The 15864-nt window shown below is 45.8% G+C and overlaps 1 non-coding gene across 1 annotated transcript; it reads right to left on the bottom strand.

The window, feature by feature from the left end:
* Positions 1–11829: 11829 nt before the first annotated feature.
* trnak-cuu (transfer RNA lysine (anticodon CUU)) lies at positions 11830–11902 on the bottom strand. Its single transcript has one exon. It is a non-coding gene; the product is annotated as a tRNA-Lys (tRNA).
* Positions 11903–15864: the final 3962 nt, after the last annotated feature.

Below are 15864 nucleotides of genomic sequence, written 5' to 3'. Positions count from 1 at the left end.
GAACTCCCATGATACACTTGCCCTGCACTATGGCGCATACCCCACCCTCACGGGCCAGAAGATAGTCAAGAGCATACCGGTTCTGCATTGCAAACAACCGTAGCTGAGACAACTCCTTGCTTATTGCCCCGAGGGCTCCCAAGGTTTCATTTCCCAAGATGGTAAGGCCGCAAATAAAATAATTCCGATCACTGACAGCCAAGGAACCCCCCCACACCTCCCAGTGTCAATACGCTCAGAATTCCCCACCCGGCTGAGTGGCCCCGGTTGGGTGCAAGAACTTGAGGTTTTTTCCAGTTCTCGCAAAATTCAGCAGAGACTGCCCGGCCCGGCGTGCTAACTGATTATGCAGGTTCCACGCCGAAGGGCAGGGGACTGTGGTAGGGACTAGAGTCCCTATAGCAATTTGGCGGGGAAATGGGGGTGACAAAACGTTGGTCGCTGTACCATTAAATAAAAAGTAGTATCCTTGTTCCGTGTGGAGACTAGCATCACAATCAGCATATCGGTTGCGTAAGGACCCCCCAGTAGCCCAGTTTATCCAACTTTGAAATGCCCATTCGGGCCGCCCAGCAATGCGGAAAGCCCTCGTCCCAACAGTGATATGAGAGACATTCGCCCAGCCACAGAGGAGCTGGAGGCCGGCGTTCAATGGAACGCAAGTGGTGTTGTAACAAACGCATTGGCCAGACGCCTGGGTGATATGGCACCTCCTGTCCGTACAGGTGGGAAACAGACATGTTATATTTGTGTCCACCTCTACCAGCAAACAGCCATATCCTTCACTGCTGAAACAATTCTCGTACGACCGGGAATCCCTATTGGGAGTGAAGTGGCGAGGTATGTATGCCCTCCACCGTCGCAGCCTATCGTCCTGTGAATGGGAATTATCCCGAGGAAGGGGAAGGCAAATAGCCGGTGGTGCTGAACCCGGATCGTAAGGAAGAGTGACTTGCTCGGGCAGTGGCTCGGAATGCTGACAATGAACCACGGTTTGGGGAGTGCCCCAAAGCGGTGAAACAGAAAATAACCTAGACACCGCTGCGGGGTTTGGGTAGCAGACAACCCGTCCCTGGCCATACAAGCGGTGGTAAATCTGGTAGAAGAGATTCATACTACCCGGGTTTTCCTCAGTTTGGCCTTTAATTAACTTAAGTGTATCTCCCGGTAACCTACGTTCTAGCTGTACTTCCCTTCTCATACGCCCCGTCCTCTCTCTAGTCCCTTTCTCTTTTTCATAGCCTCTTCCTACACTCTTCTGACAGCCTGATTTTACCTTTATTGTACCACTCTTAACACATCCAAAATCGAATTTACATGTATTCCGAAAACAAGGCAATGTCCATATAATGTTCCCTTCCCATCGCCGAGACCGGTGCAACTGCTTCATGACTCCTGCATTCTCCTTAACTTTGATGACCTTCCATGAGTCGATACCATGTCCTCGTATATGGGGGCAGCGAAGAACATCACCTTTGCAGAGGTGATGTAACCTTGTAGATTGGTTGGGGCTACACAGATACATAATATTCCCCTTTTCCATGTCCATCGCCAATAACACGCCAAGCGAAGTGAGGCCAAATATCAGACAGACGATGCGTAGCCACTCCATCATGCTCCACACCTATAAAATAGCACTGGAGAAGGGAGGCAGGTTAGTATCCGACCTTTTACAGTAGTGGAGATGGACTCAATTTACAGTGATGTAGGTGGACCCAAGCACTTCGCCCCTCCACTTTAACTGCTGTGGGGGTGGTAAGGAGAACTTGGAAGGGCCCGTCCCATCGCGGCTCCGACCCCTTCCTCGTCCAATTTTTGACCATGACATAACTACCGGGCTGGACTGAAAGTGAGCTAGGTACTGGGGGGCAATGGCTGGTGAGCCGCGCGGACCTGGCCATGGAGTTCCTTGAGCACTTGCGTGAGGGCTAGAACATAGGTGGTAATTTCTTCAGTCATCTGATGAAACTGAACCAGTCTGGGAACCTGCAGGCTCCAGGGAGTTCTAAGAGGCCTGCCATAAAGAATCTCGGCGGGAGAGAGCCGGGCCGGTCCCGCAGGTATAACCCGCAGCTGGAAGAGGGCAAGGGGGAGCAACTTAAGCCATGTCAGTCCCGTGTCTGCTCTTAATTTAGCCAATTTAGTTTTGAGGGTCTGATTGTGTCTCTCAACCAACCCGGCCGCCTGCGGTCTGTAAGCACAGTGTAACTGCTGGCGTATGCCCAACTAGGAGCAAAACTCCTTGTTAATTTGTCCAATAAAATGAGGCCCATTATCAGAACTTAACTGAGCTGGTATACCGTACCGGGGAATGATTTCCCTCATCAAGACTTTAACCACAGTAGCAGCTTTATTATCGATAGTCGGATACGCCTCAACCCATCTGCTGAACACATCCACAATGACCAAAACATATTTATAACATTGACACCTTTCCAACTCAATGTAATCCATTTGGAGCGTCTCAAAGGGACCACTGGGCAAGGGGTTTGCCCCTTCCCACAAGGGATACCTTTTCCGGTGTTATATTGCTGACAAATCAAACACCGATTACTGATACTTTGGGCCAACCCCTGCATTTTAGGGTGCCACCAAATGTCCAGCAACAAATCACTAGTCCCTCGAGCCCCACAATGAGTTGCAAAGTGTACACATTCAATGACCAATAAAGCCAGCACATCAGACATACAAGTCTGATGTGCAGGCGTGGTCCATAAAGAGGAAACAGAATCATATGTACAACCTAACCGTTTCCACATTTGTTTATCACTCTCAGGAGCGTCCTCCTGTAACCTTATGACGTCTGGCATTGGCTTGTCAGAAGCAGACATATTTATAGTAGATCGTTTAGTCTGACTTAACATCTTAGGCACCATCACTTGCTGAATTTGCGCGGCTGTTCGCGCTGCACAATCTGCTAGTTCATTACCAACGTCAACTGGGGTTGTACCATTCGTGTGGGCAGCGCATTTAATAACGGAAATCTGCGCAGGCATAAGGAGGGCCTGCAGTAGGTCATTAACTAAACCCCGGTGGGATATTTGACCACACATAATCATGTCAGGTTGTTCTGACGAAATGTCACTCAAATCGCCCCTTATTGTGGTAGTTTCCTGAATCAAAGCTAAACAGTCGTGGCCAGGTGCGTCTTCATGGACAGGGGGACCACTAAGAAAACAGGCTGGATTGATAGTGGTACAGTATTTAAATGTCAGACATGGATTGTTCAAAAGGTATATCTCATACCTATTCTGACGAGCTGCGGTAAGATGCTGAGTCTGCAGTTGCCTCAGTAGTGCGATGACCGAGTGGGAGCTATACACCGTAATATCCTGTTGGAGGGTGAGAGCATGTAATGGCTATGCGATGGCATTGATTGAACGTAAATCCTGTACTAATCGGTACTGGTCTGGTTTGGCTGGCTTAGGCACAGCAAGTATGGGGGTGTTACATTCTGATTGGCAAGTGACCAAAATACCCTGTTTCAACAGCTCTTGAATTAATTTATCTATTGATGGAGCAGCTTGAGATTTCAGGGGGTATTGTCGAATGGAAGGTAGCTTTACATGATCCTTAATCATCACCTTAATAGGTGTAACATTTGTCTTTCCCACTTGTGATGGGTATTCCGCCCAGACCTGTGGATTGACATATTCCAACACATCATGTCCCCTGTGATGCTGCAGTCGAGTGTTAATCGTTTCAGGGACCTCAAAATATTTTATGGTAGTGCCGTCCGGCATGACTTGAAGTGCGTAGTCTGTTGGATCCGAATGATCCACTGCCCTCCTGACCATTCGCCCCATATCCCTGGCATGGTACTGGTCATGGACCTGACGTGTAATATGAGGGCTTACCGAAGCTGACTGTGGCCATAAATGTGGTGATATTGTAACAAAATCGGCTGTACCTTCTTTTCCCGTGACTGTGGCTGTAATCTTGACTGGCCATTCGGTCTCAAGTAATGGCCGGTATTTGTCCTCCAACTCCCTGTTTCGTCCAGTTCTGTCATAGGCCAGGGTAACGTGATGCAGTGACTGTTCAACGTCTAACGTCCACCACTGGGGGGTGATAAAAATATAGCACTGTTGTCTCTTCCTCCATGATGTAACTGTTACCCCCTCATCTCCGCATTCTAGCTGTAGCTGGAAGATACACAGTAAATCTCGGGCCAACAAGTTACAGTCCAATCCAGTAGTCACTACAAACTGATGATCAGCAGACTTATTCTCGTAAGTGACTGTCACAGGTTCAGAAATAGGATACTCACACACCTGTCCTTGGAACCCTGACAATTGCTGCGTGTGGTCGGATAATGGTAATTTAAGTGCTGATTACCCAGAAGACATGGCTGCTCCGTCCTCTTCTTCCAGTAGACCAATGGCCCCTCAGAGGGGGCTGCGGTTATAGAGCTATTGATTCGTTCGGTGGGCCACAAAAAGGGGGTGAGGGTCCCTTTGGGTGGGTTTGGTATCCTCCTCTTTGCTGATCCACCCACCCAAAGTCACTATATTGGGTCTCCTGCTGGTAAAGTACCATTTCTGCCGCTTGTTGGGGTCGCAGATCATCCTTTTTCATTACATACTCAGTCTTAACCTTTGTAACTGAGCCTCCTTCCAGTAAAATCTGACTGCCCTTGCCATCTGGGAAGGGTCGTTCTCTGTCCAATTCATGTTATTACATTTCACAGCAGTAACCACAGAAGGTGGTAGGCAATGCATTAACATAGCACAGTATTGAGGGGAATTCTGACCATTTTGATACAGCAAATCGCCTGACTGCCCCCGGTAGATTTCATTAAAACGCTCCAGAAATTCCTCTGGCTCTTCAGTCTTCTTAGGTTTTAGGTCTAAGATAACAGAAAGATTTATGGGCCTTTGAAATGTGCTATTCAATGCATTCAAGATCTGTGTCCTTCTATCGTCGTCTAACGCATAGGCCTGCTGGAGTGTGGCATGACTAGCATAATTCAGGTGGTTAAGATAATTGCGGTACTCTGCTGGGGTTAAAATCTGCTGGACTAGGGCCCAGAGGTCCCTTGAATCAGCTTGATAAATTGAGATGGTAGTTCTCAAGGAATCCATGAAGGCAGCAGGAGATTTTTTCTACCTGGGATTGTAGATATAATAGCCATCATCTCACTGGGTGTCCATGGGAAGTAAACGTCTATCGTGGGGTTCGCTCCCGCAGTCACTGGGTCGGGGTTTCGCATCTTCCTAATCGGTAACTGTCTCCGAATGTCACCAGGGGGCACTCTAGCTATTTTCCCTGGTTGTTCCAAGACTTCAACGTCTCTCCCTGTCACTAGGGGGACTTCTTTCTCTTCAAAAGAAGTTGTTTCAGCTTCCTTTGTTCCCGAATCTTGTGGTTTCTGCTTAGTTTGGAGAGACTGAGGTGATATGCTTACTTTTCCAAATTATTGAATTTTTCTTTTTCTGTCAATTCAAGGCCAGCCATTGAACTACGTAGCTCATCTCTTGTTTGACCCGCGCCTTTCCTCTACTTGCGTTTTTTTAAACTTAAAAATGTTTGAAAATTCAAATTGAATTACTGCAACTTGCAATCTTAGCTCTGATCTCAACTCAGAACTAAATTTACAATTTGCTTAACACAAACTTGTCTAACATTTACAACTTAATTATTTCTTTATCTTAACAATTTTTCTTTTAACAAGTTTTTTTTCTTTTACATACACATAAGTATTAGCAAAATTAACTATCATCTCCAGATTGACACTTTTTAAAATGGTGTACATGATCTTCTTTAAGTTTCTATTAATCTCCAGATAAAATGAGATAAACCTTATTTCAAGTAAGTAAAACTTAAGATTCTGGCAATTTCAATCAATTGCTTTCGAAAATAATAACTTTTATCAAAGAGGTGGAGAAACCCACTGGTTTCCTTTAATTAATTCAAAACGTAACTTTGCTGGTGTTCACTGACTCAAAGGAAAGGTATCCGATTACACTAGCGACTGGTGCTGTTATCTCAAGGCCTGAGTGAGAAGCACTGTCTGTCTTTAACTTTGCCTGCTGCGGTTAACCCTTTGAGAGACTTCTGCTTCAACCAATATGCAGCATTCCCCACAATCTCAACTAGTCCTCGGAACTGCGTTTTTCGCCAATACAGTCCAAGGAGACAATTTTAGCTTAATCAACTATATATTTAAAACACTCACACATAGAGTTGAACCATCTTCAGATTTAAAAACAGTTATACTGGACTGAACCTTCAGTACTGAAGTCCCATCAGCCCCTGAACACATATAATAGACTGAACCTTCATTACTGAAGTTCCATCAGCCTCTGAACCCTTATACTTGGAATTGAATCATCATTTGAGATGTCACATCAACCCAAAACCCTAACCCAAGCCGAAACAACAATATGAAATCCCATCAATTAAATTGCTAATCCCCAGACTGACCTGTGATTTCGTCGAGGCGGTCTTTCTGTGCCAACCGCGAGTGACCAGACTAATCAGACGATAAGAAGAGGGGAACAATCAATGCGCGGTCGTTTTCCAGTTCTACATTGAGGGCCCTTTGTTCCCCATCCTCCTGTTCATAATCAGTCTAATTCTGATTTCGCAGTTGGATCAGGATCGCCCTGAGAAATCCCGGTTTCGGCACCAAATGTTGATTCCCAAATTTCTTTCTCTGTCAGTCTGGCCTCAATAAAAGTCGAGATGGATTTGCAAGTAAAAAGAAGTTATTTTATTCAGCTTGCAAGCTACCTAGTCCACAGTGATACAGACAACATGTTGCTGTCTGCAGTCCCGGGAACTAAGTGAAGGTCCCAGACAAAGAGATCAAATGGCATCAAGTTTCACATACTCGACACCCATAGGTCATCCTATGTCCCTCCTGACTTGTTTGATCTATTCTGATTGGCTCACTTACAATCCCTTTCTCCGGCCCCTACCAATGCAGGATCACTCTCATAGACACACCTCTTCCTGCTTTTTCCATGCGGTCTCAAATCCCTTTGTCTCTACCTGCCAGAATCAAAGTGGCTTATTTCTACATTACATTAACTAATATCTCTAAAGTAACTATTTTATATCACATTCGTCACAGTTACATAGCCGGGAGCACAGTTCCACAGCAGAGAGCACATTTACACAGCCGGGAGCACAGTTCCACAGCAGAGAGCATAGTTACACAGCCGGGAGAACAGTTACACAGCAGTGAGCTCAGTTACACAGCAGAGAGCACAGTTACACAGCAGAGTGTGCAGTTTCACTTTAGAGAGCACGGTTACACAGCATAGAGCACAGTTACACAGCAGGCAGCACAGTTACACAGCAGAGAGCATGGTTACACAGCAGAGAGCACGGTTACACAGCAGAGAGCACAGTTACACAGCAGAGTGTGCAGTTTCACTTTAGAGAGCACGGTTACACAGCAGGGAGCACAGTTACACAGCAGAGAGCAGTTACACAGCAGAGAGTACAGTTACACAGCAGAGAGCACAGTTACACAGCAGAGTGTTCAGTTACACAGCAGAGAGATCAGTTACACAGAAGAGGGCACAGTTACACAGCAGAGAGCACAGTTACACAGCAGAGTGTTCAGTTACACAGCAGAGAGCCCAGTTACACACCTGAGAGAACAGTTACACAACAGAGAGCAGAATAACACAGCAGAGAGCACAGTTACACAGCAGGATATATATTTACAAACGGGGCCTATCATTGTGAAACAGAAAACACATTTTACTAAATAGCTAGTTTTCCCATCTCAGTATCTTGCTGGTTTACTCGGCACCTTTTCTGTGTGTCATTGTGTGTGTGTCCTGATAGTCTCTTCCTGCTTTTCGGTGTGTCTTCCAGTGTCCTCAGTCTGTTACAGACGTGCTGATGTTCCGTGTTATTGTCCTGCCAGAGTGAGCTTCACAACACGTGGGTTCTTGATTGAAGGAAAACATGGAAGAAGTGAATAGTTATCTGGCTGGCACAGAACAGCAATTGCGAACACTTTAGATGTAAGGAGCAGAGTGGCGCAGTGGAAGTGGAAGCGCCCATAACCCAGAGGTGCGTGGATCGAAACCATCCTCTGCTGTTTCTATTCTCACTCACACCAAAAATAAACAAGTCGCTGTTTCCCAGCACACCCGCATTTTCTTTTCAGTAAATTAGAATCAAAGTGTTGCTTCCAGTTGATCCGGAAATTTGTCCTGGGAATGAAGCAGACAGCATTACATCACTGTGAAGCTCAAAGTAACAAAATAGGGAAGCTCTTCAATCGACTCTCTCGACGGGAAACAGAGTCCTGTTCCTGTGGTGTGTGAGTATTATTGGTGCCAATATCACATCTCCACTGATTGGAATGGGTTATGATTTATTAACACAGTCATGTCATTTGGTAAAGATAGAACCAGGAGTTTTTCAATGTTTGAAAATCCTTTAACAGCGAGAAGAGGAAAAGTTTATGTAATAACTTCCAGGAATACCCCACAGAGGGGCAATACGGATATTTAACAATATCCAATAATAAACACGGAGTTTTTTATTAACACCCAGTTTCCCTCTCGGACGGATGCGGACAATCCAACCAGACTATTTACTACAAGAGAAGAGGAATTTTACCCGGAGTCCTCCCTCCAGCCTCTTCTTCCAGCTCTCTTTCTCTGTGTGAAACCCACGACATCACGCAAACGCTTCCGATCAAACCATTATTGCGATGAACGGGAATCGAACCCGTGTTAATTACTTGGAAAGCAACGATGCTCATCACTATACCACCATCACTCACTGACGGACGTGGAGTCCTTTTGATGCTTTGCATTAGTTTGATAAATTGTTTCGTAAAAGCCTTCTTACTATATTTATGTTATTTCACTCCAATTTAAAATGCTCCTGAATGAAAGTGTCCGTGTCGCACGGCTCCCGCTCAGCCAGGAGATGGCACCAGTCCACAATAAATGTATTTATGCAATTTATTTCTGATGTTCTGTCTGTCATTACATAGGACACTGATTCTGGCCTGAGACCTCACCTTGTCCTTGTAGCCTGATGCTGTCGTTTACACCCTGGTTAAGTAATCATAGAATCCCTCCAGTGCAGAAGGAGACCATTCGGCCCATCGTGTCTGCACCGACCCTCGGAAGGTGCACCCCGACTCGGCCCAATTCGACCCGAACCGTTTGGATCCATCAGTTCGCAGTGTCCTCTGGAGGCGTGTGTTCGAATCCCACTGCTGACATTGACATTGATTCTCAGCTGTGATAAAGAGTGAAGTCCGGGTTCAAATCGCGGACTCGTCATGCAAAGCGCTTTAATATCTGTACCATCTTTGTGGTGTCATTGACTGAAAGCGGGAGTTGGTTTGAGCTCCAGGGAAGTTATTGCCGCGAATATATCACCGCAGAACACGTGAAGAAACGGACACGACATTTAAAGGTCGTTTGATCATGGTGTGGGACTCTGAATTTATCCTCAGATATCAAGTAAAACAAACGCACGCGTATGCATGCAGGTAGCTGGCTGAATGCAATGGCTGTATGTAACCCCGAAAGACCTTTGATTTATTTGCTGAACAAGAATCTCTCCATCAAAAATAATCAATGTGCCTCTTCCGTCGCCTTCTGAGGCAGAGTTCCAAAGTCGCACAACTCTCTGAGAGGGAGAAATTTCCTCATCTCCGTCCGAAAAGGGCGACATCCTGGTTTTTAACTGCCCAGTAGTTCTGGTCTCACCCACAAGCAGCGACATCCTTTCCACGTGACGCAAGGCGGGATTCCAACCTGGGCCCTGAAGACGTGAAGCATCTGTGCCAACCATTGTGCCCAAACAGTTCATTCACAACTCAATATTTGCAGGTAATAACACGGAAGCGCCCAACGTGGGGCTCGAACATACGATCCTGGGATTCAGACTTTACTGACTGAGCTAGCCGAGTCTCCCGATATTTGAAGAAACTGCGTCAAAATTTAAACTGAGCGGGTAAATCTGGAATATCCGGAAAAATTATTTGCATTGTGGCTTTGAACGGAGTCATTTCGGGTACATTCCCACACAGAGAGAAATCCCTGGAACCAACTGCAGGAAAACTCCGTGAGCCTGACGTGATTTGAACTGAACCTTCTGATTTGGAGTTCGACGCGCTCCCGTTGCGCCACAAGCCCAAGGGCTGCGCATTTAGTATTTCTCCTCATAGATTTATGTTTATTTACATTTTGACCATATTCTGTAAATTAGCAGCTGTGCGAAAGAAACGCAAAGAAGTCAGATTGAGGGATATTAAAGGGCACTGAAGTGAAGCAGCTGTACCACGTGGTTAAGATGATGCCCAATAATCCATTGTGCTCTGTACACGTGGCTTCAAATCACATCCTCGTCTGTCACGTGTCTGTTGTGTCTCTGTTTGGTCCACTTCATGAGGGGAAGTAAAAATTAACGACCATTGAGGAGTTACTGGTACCCGAGGCTTGATTGAAATGTTGGTTTTAAAGGTTTATCATGAAATCTAGAGATAAAAACCCGGGAAAGTGGACATGAGGATTATCATGAAATCATTAAAATGTAAAAGGAGGCCATTCTGCCCATCGACTCGGCACCGACACTCTGAAGGAGCCCCTATGTCCCCACCACATCCCTGTAACACCACCCAACTTTCTGAACACTAAGGGGCAATTTAGCATGGACACTCCACCTACCCGCACACATTTGGACTGTGCGAGCAAAGCGCAGCACCCGGAGGAAACCCACACAGACACGGAGAGAAAGTACAAACTCCACACAGTCAGTGACCAAAGGCTAGAATTGAACCCGGATCGCTGGTGCTGTGAGGTAGCCACTGTGACGACGTGCCACCGTATGAGATTATAACACGCCATACCATATAAGATCAATCAAGATCTCATTGCAATACGGAGCATATTCGATGGGCTGAATGGCCTACTCTGCTCCTACGTCTTGTACCCAGACATTGTGCAATATTTTGCTATTTGTCTGTAAAACCCTTGTTAAAACAACATCTGCACCACAGACACCGAGTGCCGACTGCATCTGGTTATGTGGCGCAGAGAAGGTGATTGTGGAATACATGTCGTACCCATCAAACTCTGCTATTCACCTGACTGAGATTTGTTCTGTATCTGTAAATCACAGGTAGTATTCGCGAGTGGAGGGAACACTCTGCACCTCAGTCTCTGGGACAGTTTGTGAGAGCAGAATTCCTTCATTATGAGTCAATGTCTGGTACTGTATGTGAGGGTGGGATTCAGTCTCTATTAGACATTGGTACTGAATGTCAGTGTGGAAATCTTTCTGTATTTATCAATCACAATTATTGTTTTGGAAAAGTGAGATTAATACGTGACATCAGCACGGCTGCAACAGACAGAGAAAGACACACAGAAAGGCAGGAAGAGATTATGAGGCCACACCCCCAATGACACACAGAAAAGGTGCATGCAAACCAGCAAGATACTGAGATGGAAAAACTGGTTATTTGCGAAAATGTGTTTCCTGCTGCACACATATAGGCCCTGTTTGTAAATATATATCCTGCTGTGTAACTGAGCTCTCTGCTGTGTAACTGTTCTCTCTGTTGGAACCGTGACTCTGCCGGTGACAGATCTTCACTGTGGTTGTGTCAAATCAATCCCTGTTGTGCAATGTGTTCCCGGTTGTGGAAATATGATCCGTCTGAAGCAGAACCTTTCTCCGCCGTTACTCAGACGAAATTTCAATTCCAGATTGATTACATCTTGCCACCAAGGGTTAGTTCAGGCCTCTAGATTCACAGTCCAGCGACATAACCTTGTGTTCCTGTTATGAAGACAGTTCATTCGACATCAATATTTTCAGAAAATAATATAGATGCGCCCAACGTGGGGCTCGAACCCACGGCCTTGGGATTAAGAGTCCATTGCTCTACCGACTGAGCTATTCAGGCTGGTGCAGCACTACCTCCTAAACCTCCTCATGTAGAGAGTAGCTGCAGTGCTCATTCGGAGGGTCTGTGTTGATTCGTTGGGCCGAATGGCCTCCTTCTGCGCTGGACATTCTACGATTCGTTGATACAAGGATGTTGATGCGGTGGAGTCCTTCTGCCATACTGCCCACTCCTGACACCATGTAGAAATGCTGCTCTCTCAATGACTGGCGACCAAGGAGTGGGAATAAAAAAAAAAAATATTTAATAGTTGAGCAGCTGCTCCTGGCTTGTGCTCTGACCGCGATGCGGGGAGAACTGCCGGAATCCAGACACGTGATCATGTTAGTTGCATCATCAGGTCATCATTGACCATTCGGCCTGCACAGGTCTCCCCCTGTGCTGTAATTTCTAGATTTCATCACTTTAATTTTCTTACAGACTGTAAAGTGTGGTCCTGTTGCATTTGAATTTCTAAAATATTTCCAATGTAACTGATGTTGTTCCACAAACTATTTAATCAGTGCTGTGGAGATGCCGGCGTTGGACTGGGGTGAGCACAGTACGAAGTCTTACAACACCAGGTTAATGTCCAACAGGTTCAAAGTCCAAATTCACCTGAGGAAGGAGCAGCGCTCCGAAAGCTAGTGACATCGAAACAAACCTGTTGGACTTTAACCTGGTGTTGTAAGACTTCGTACTCTATTTAATCAGTGGAACTGTGCGTTTAGGGAGCTGAGGTTTTCGAGTATCTCAAGGCTTCTCTCCAAATCTAATTGTCATTTTCCACGAAGATTCAACCCCTCCTCACATAAACCCCGGGGCCCCGTTGATCGTTTGAATGCAATAACTTCCTGGAGTGATTCCAGGCTGGTTTTAGAATGTATTCTATCGACCAAATTACTAATGAATGACATGCTGGGCACAGCTGCGATGGCCAAGTGGTTAGGGCGTTGGGATTGAAATCCCGTGGGGTTTGGCGCGCAGGTTCTAGTCTTCTTCGCAGCGACTGTGATTCGAAATGTTTGTTCAACTCGTCGCGCAAACCGCTGACTCGGGAATGAATCGGAATTCCTATTGGCTGTAAATAAACGGTTTGAACGTTAATCGCGTTCAGTCCGATATTTAATTGTTTTTTTTGGGAAACTGAACGAAATAGAAAGATGGAAACGTGGTTATTGTTCATTCAGCTGAATGTATTTCTGGGTAAAAAATCGTGGCAGAAATGGAACATATTTTATCTCTCTATCTGTTTCGTTGTTTCTTTCTCTCTCGCTCACTGGTTTTTGTGCTTCTCCGGGGACGGATTGGATACACAGTGAAACTCAGCCCCATCTCACCTCAGCTCTTTTGGACGAATACGTCCTGGTGATGGACGGTCCTGAATCAGTGGAAGAATCGACAAACTATTCCATTCTTGGCTCTGTAAGAAGTTCCATTGCTGGTTGTGAGGCAGTTCTGAGATAAAGGGATCGAGAGAGAACAAGGTGACTGAAGTCTGACTCTTCCTCTGAAAACCAGTTAGTGCGCCGTTGTAGAAAGTGGATGTGTCTGAGAAGAGGAGGAAAGCAGATCATGGGCCTGTGATGGATTTTATTGAGCCGGACCTTGAAAAGTGAAGCAGACTTTTAACCAGTCAGCGCCTGTCTGAGTGCTGGGAGGGAATTCCGGCTGACATTGAGACAGTTCAGAGTGAATTGTTACAGCAAATCGAATCTTCAAGAGGTGTTGGTATATTGTTTTCAGAGAGAATGTCATAATTTCTTAAAAGATAAGTTGCGCGTGTTTTTGTTTTGTTCAGTAACATAGGGAATCTATTTGGAGCGGGTGCAGTTGGTCAATATCTGTGCCTCTTGCTTGTCCAGCTCGCCGGGCAGCAGCAGCTCCATTCCTATCCAGATGTGTGGACAGAAACGGCAAACCCACATTATTGTATCCCCGCGGAGGTTCGAACCCTGCCCGCAGCGGCTCTGCTCTGGAATATTTACTCAGCTCCATAAACAAACCACTGACCACACAAATGATCGGGGCTCCCTTTGCATCTCATTGATGGTTTTCACCCAATTTGGCTGTTTCGGGCGGGAATGAAAGCAAAAAATTATCGCGTCTGATAATCAGCATTTTTAAATAAACTACACTAAACATATAAAACAATACTTAATAAATGATAATTAACCAATGTTAATCAATATTAATATAGTGTCCTGCAACGTTTGGAAGGAAAGGTTCATTCCATCAGATCAGGAAATGTTGGGAATGGACCGGAGTGAAACATTCCCAGACCATGTCCAACATGTTTCTCCTCAGCATGAAAACTCCCCGCGGAAAGGCTGAAACTGTCACTCATTTGATCACATCATGATTGACATCACTCACACCTTAACCATGAGGCCACTGATGAAGTCATGATGGCTTCGAATTTCTCCTAAAATGCCAACTGAACCCACTGACTGGCAACATTTCATTACCCACGTTACATTAGGGGTAGCACGGTAGCATTGTGGATAGCACAATTGCTTCACAGCTCCAGGGTCCCAGGTTCGATTCCGGCTTGGGTCACTGTCTGTGCGGAGTCTGCACATCCTCCCCGTGTCTGCGTGCGTTTCCTCCGGGTGCTCCGGTTTCCTCCCACAGACCAAAGATGTGCAGGTTGGGAGGATTGGCAATGATAAATTGCCCTTCGTGTCCAAAATTGTCCTTAGTGTTGGGTGGGGTTATGGGGATAGGCTGGAGGTGTTGACCTTGGGCAGGGTGCTCTTTCCAAGAGCCGGTGCAGACTCGATGGGCTGAATGGCCTCCTTCTGCACTGTATATTCTATGATAATCACGTGATTGGCGAGGCGCATCCACAGGCCGACTTGGCGAGTGGTGAAATCTGTCATCACTGCTTCTGATCATCACCAGAATAGAGAGATAAATGTCACATTGTTCATTCACATTTCTGATTTACAATTGTGTGCGGAAACTGATGGGCTTTTGGATGCAATTAAAAGTTGCTTTAAGTGAGATCAAATCAGCGGCTGGCTCGTTGGTCTGGGGAGACCTGTGCCACACACACAGCAGCAGAGAATGCAGATAGAGAATGAATCGAATATTCACATGTCACACCAGAGAACACATCGGAGAACACTTCAGCAGTCAAGGGCATTCGGCCTCTGATCACCTGGTAAGCGTTCTTCAAGGCAGCCTTCAGGAAGCGCGACAACGCAGAATCGCCGAGCAGAAACTCATCGCAAAGTTCCGCACACATGAGTAGGGCCTCAACCGGGACCTTGGATTCATGTCGCATTACATGTCCTGGGGTTGCGGAATCCTACCAACTGTCCTGGCTTGAGACAATTAACACCTCTTTAACCTGGGCTTACCCCTATCTCTGTATCTGTAAAGATTTAATTACCTGCAAATGCTCGCAGTCAAAGCATTCTCTTGCATCTTTGACTTTGTCTATATATATGTTTCTGGAACATATCTCTTCAAACACCTGAGGAAGGAGCAGCGCTCCGAAAGCTAGTGTTTGAAACACACCTGTTGGACTTTAACCTGGTGTTGTCAGACTTCTTACTGTGCACATCAGAGACTGACAGATAAAGATTCGTTCACCACCCAAATGCCTATATGCCCCTCCCCCAAAGGACACACAAGCGCAATGCCACTGAATGTGTTGTAATGATTCTGATATGCAGACGTTTTAACGGAAACTGGCAAACAACATGATGATTTTCTCCACTCAATAACAATATCAGAGATTGATCATTACAGATATAGTTCCACCTTCACACAGATTTTCAGAGAATGAAAGATACTGAATGAATGACAGACTCTCAGACAGTCCCAGAGACTCTCGCAAAGCGATTTAACTGAATCCCAAAGACAGAGTGTTATAGAAGATATGCAACAATCCTAGGAATTATCGGAATATTACAAATGCGGAATGAATCTGACTCTGTCATACAGTGTCAGAGACTGAAATATACGTGAACTAT

The sequence above is a fragment of the Scyliorhinus torazame genome, chromosome 24 (assembly GCF_047496885.1).
Source record: "Scyliorhinus torazame isolate Kashiwa2021f chromosome 24, sScyTor2.1, whole genome shotgun sequence".
Lineage (NCBI taxonomy): Eukaryota > Metazoa > Chordata > Chondrichthyes > Carcharhiniformes > Scyliorhinidae > Scyliorhinus > Scyliorhinus torazame.
This window is presented reverse-complemented; position numbering and strand designations above follow the sequence as displayed.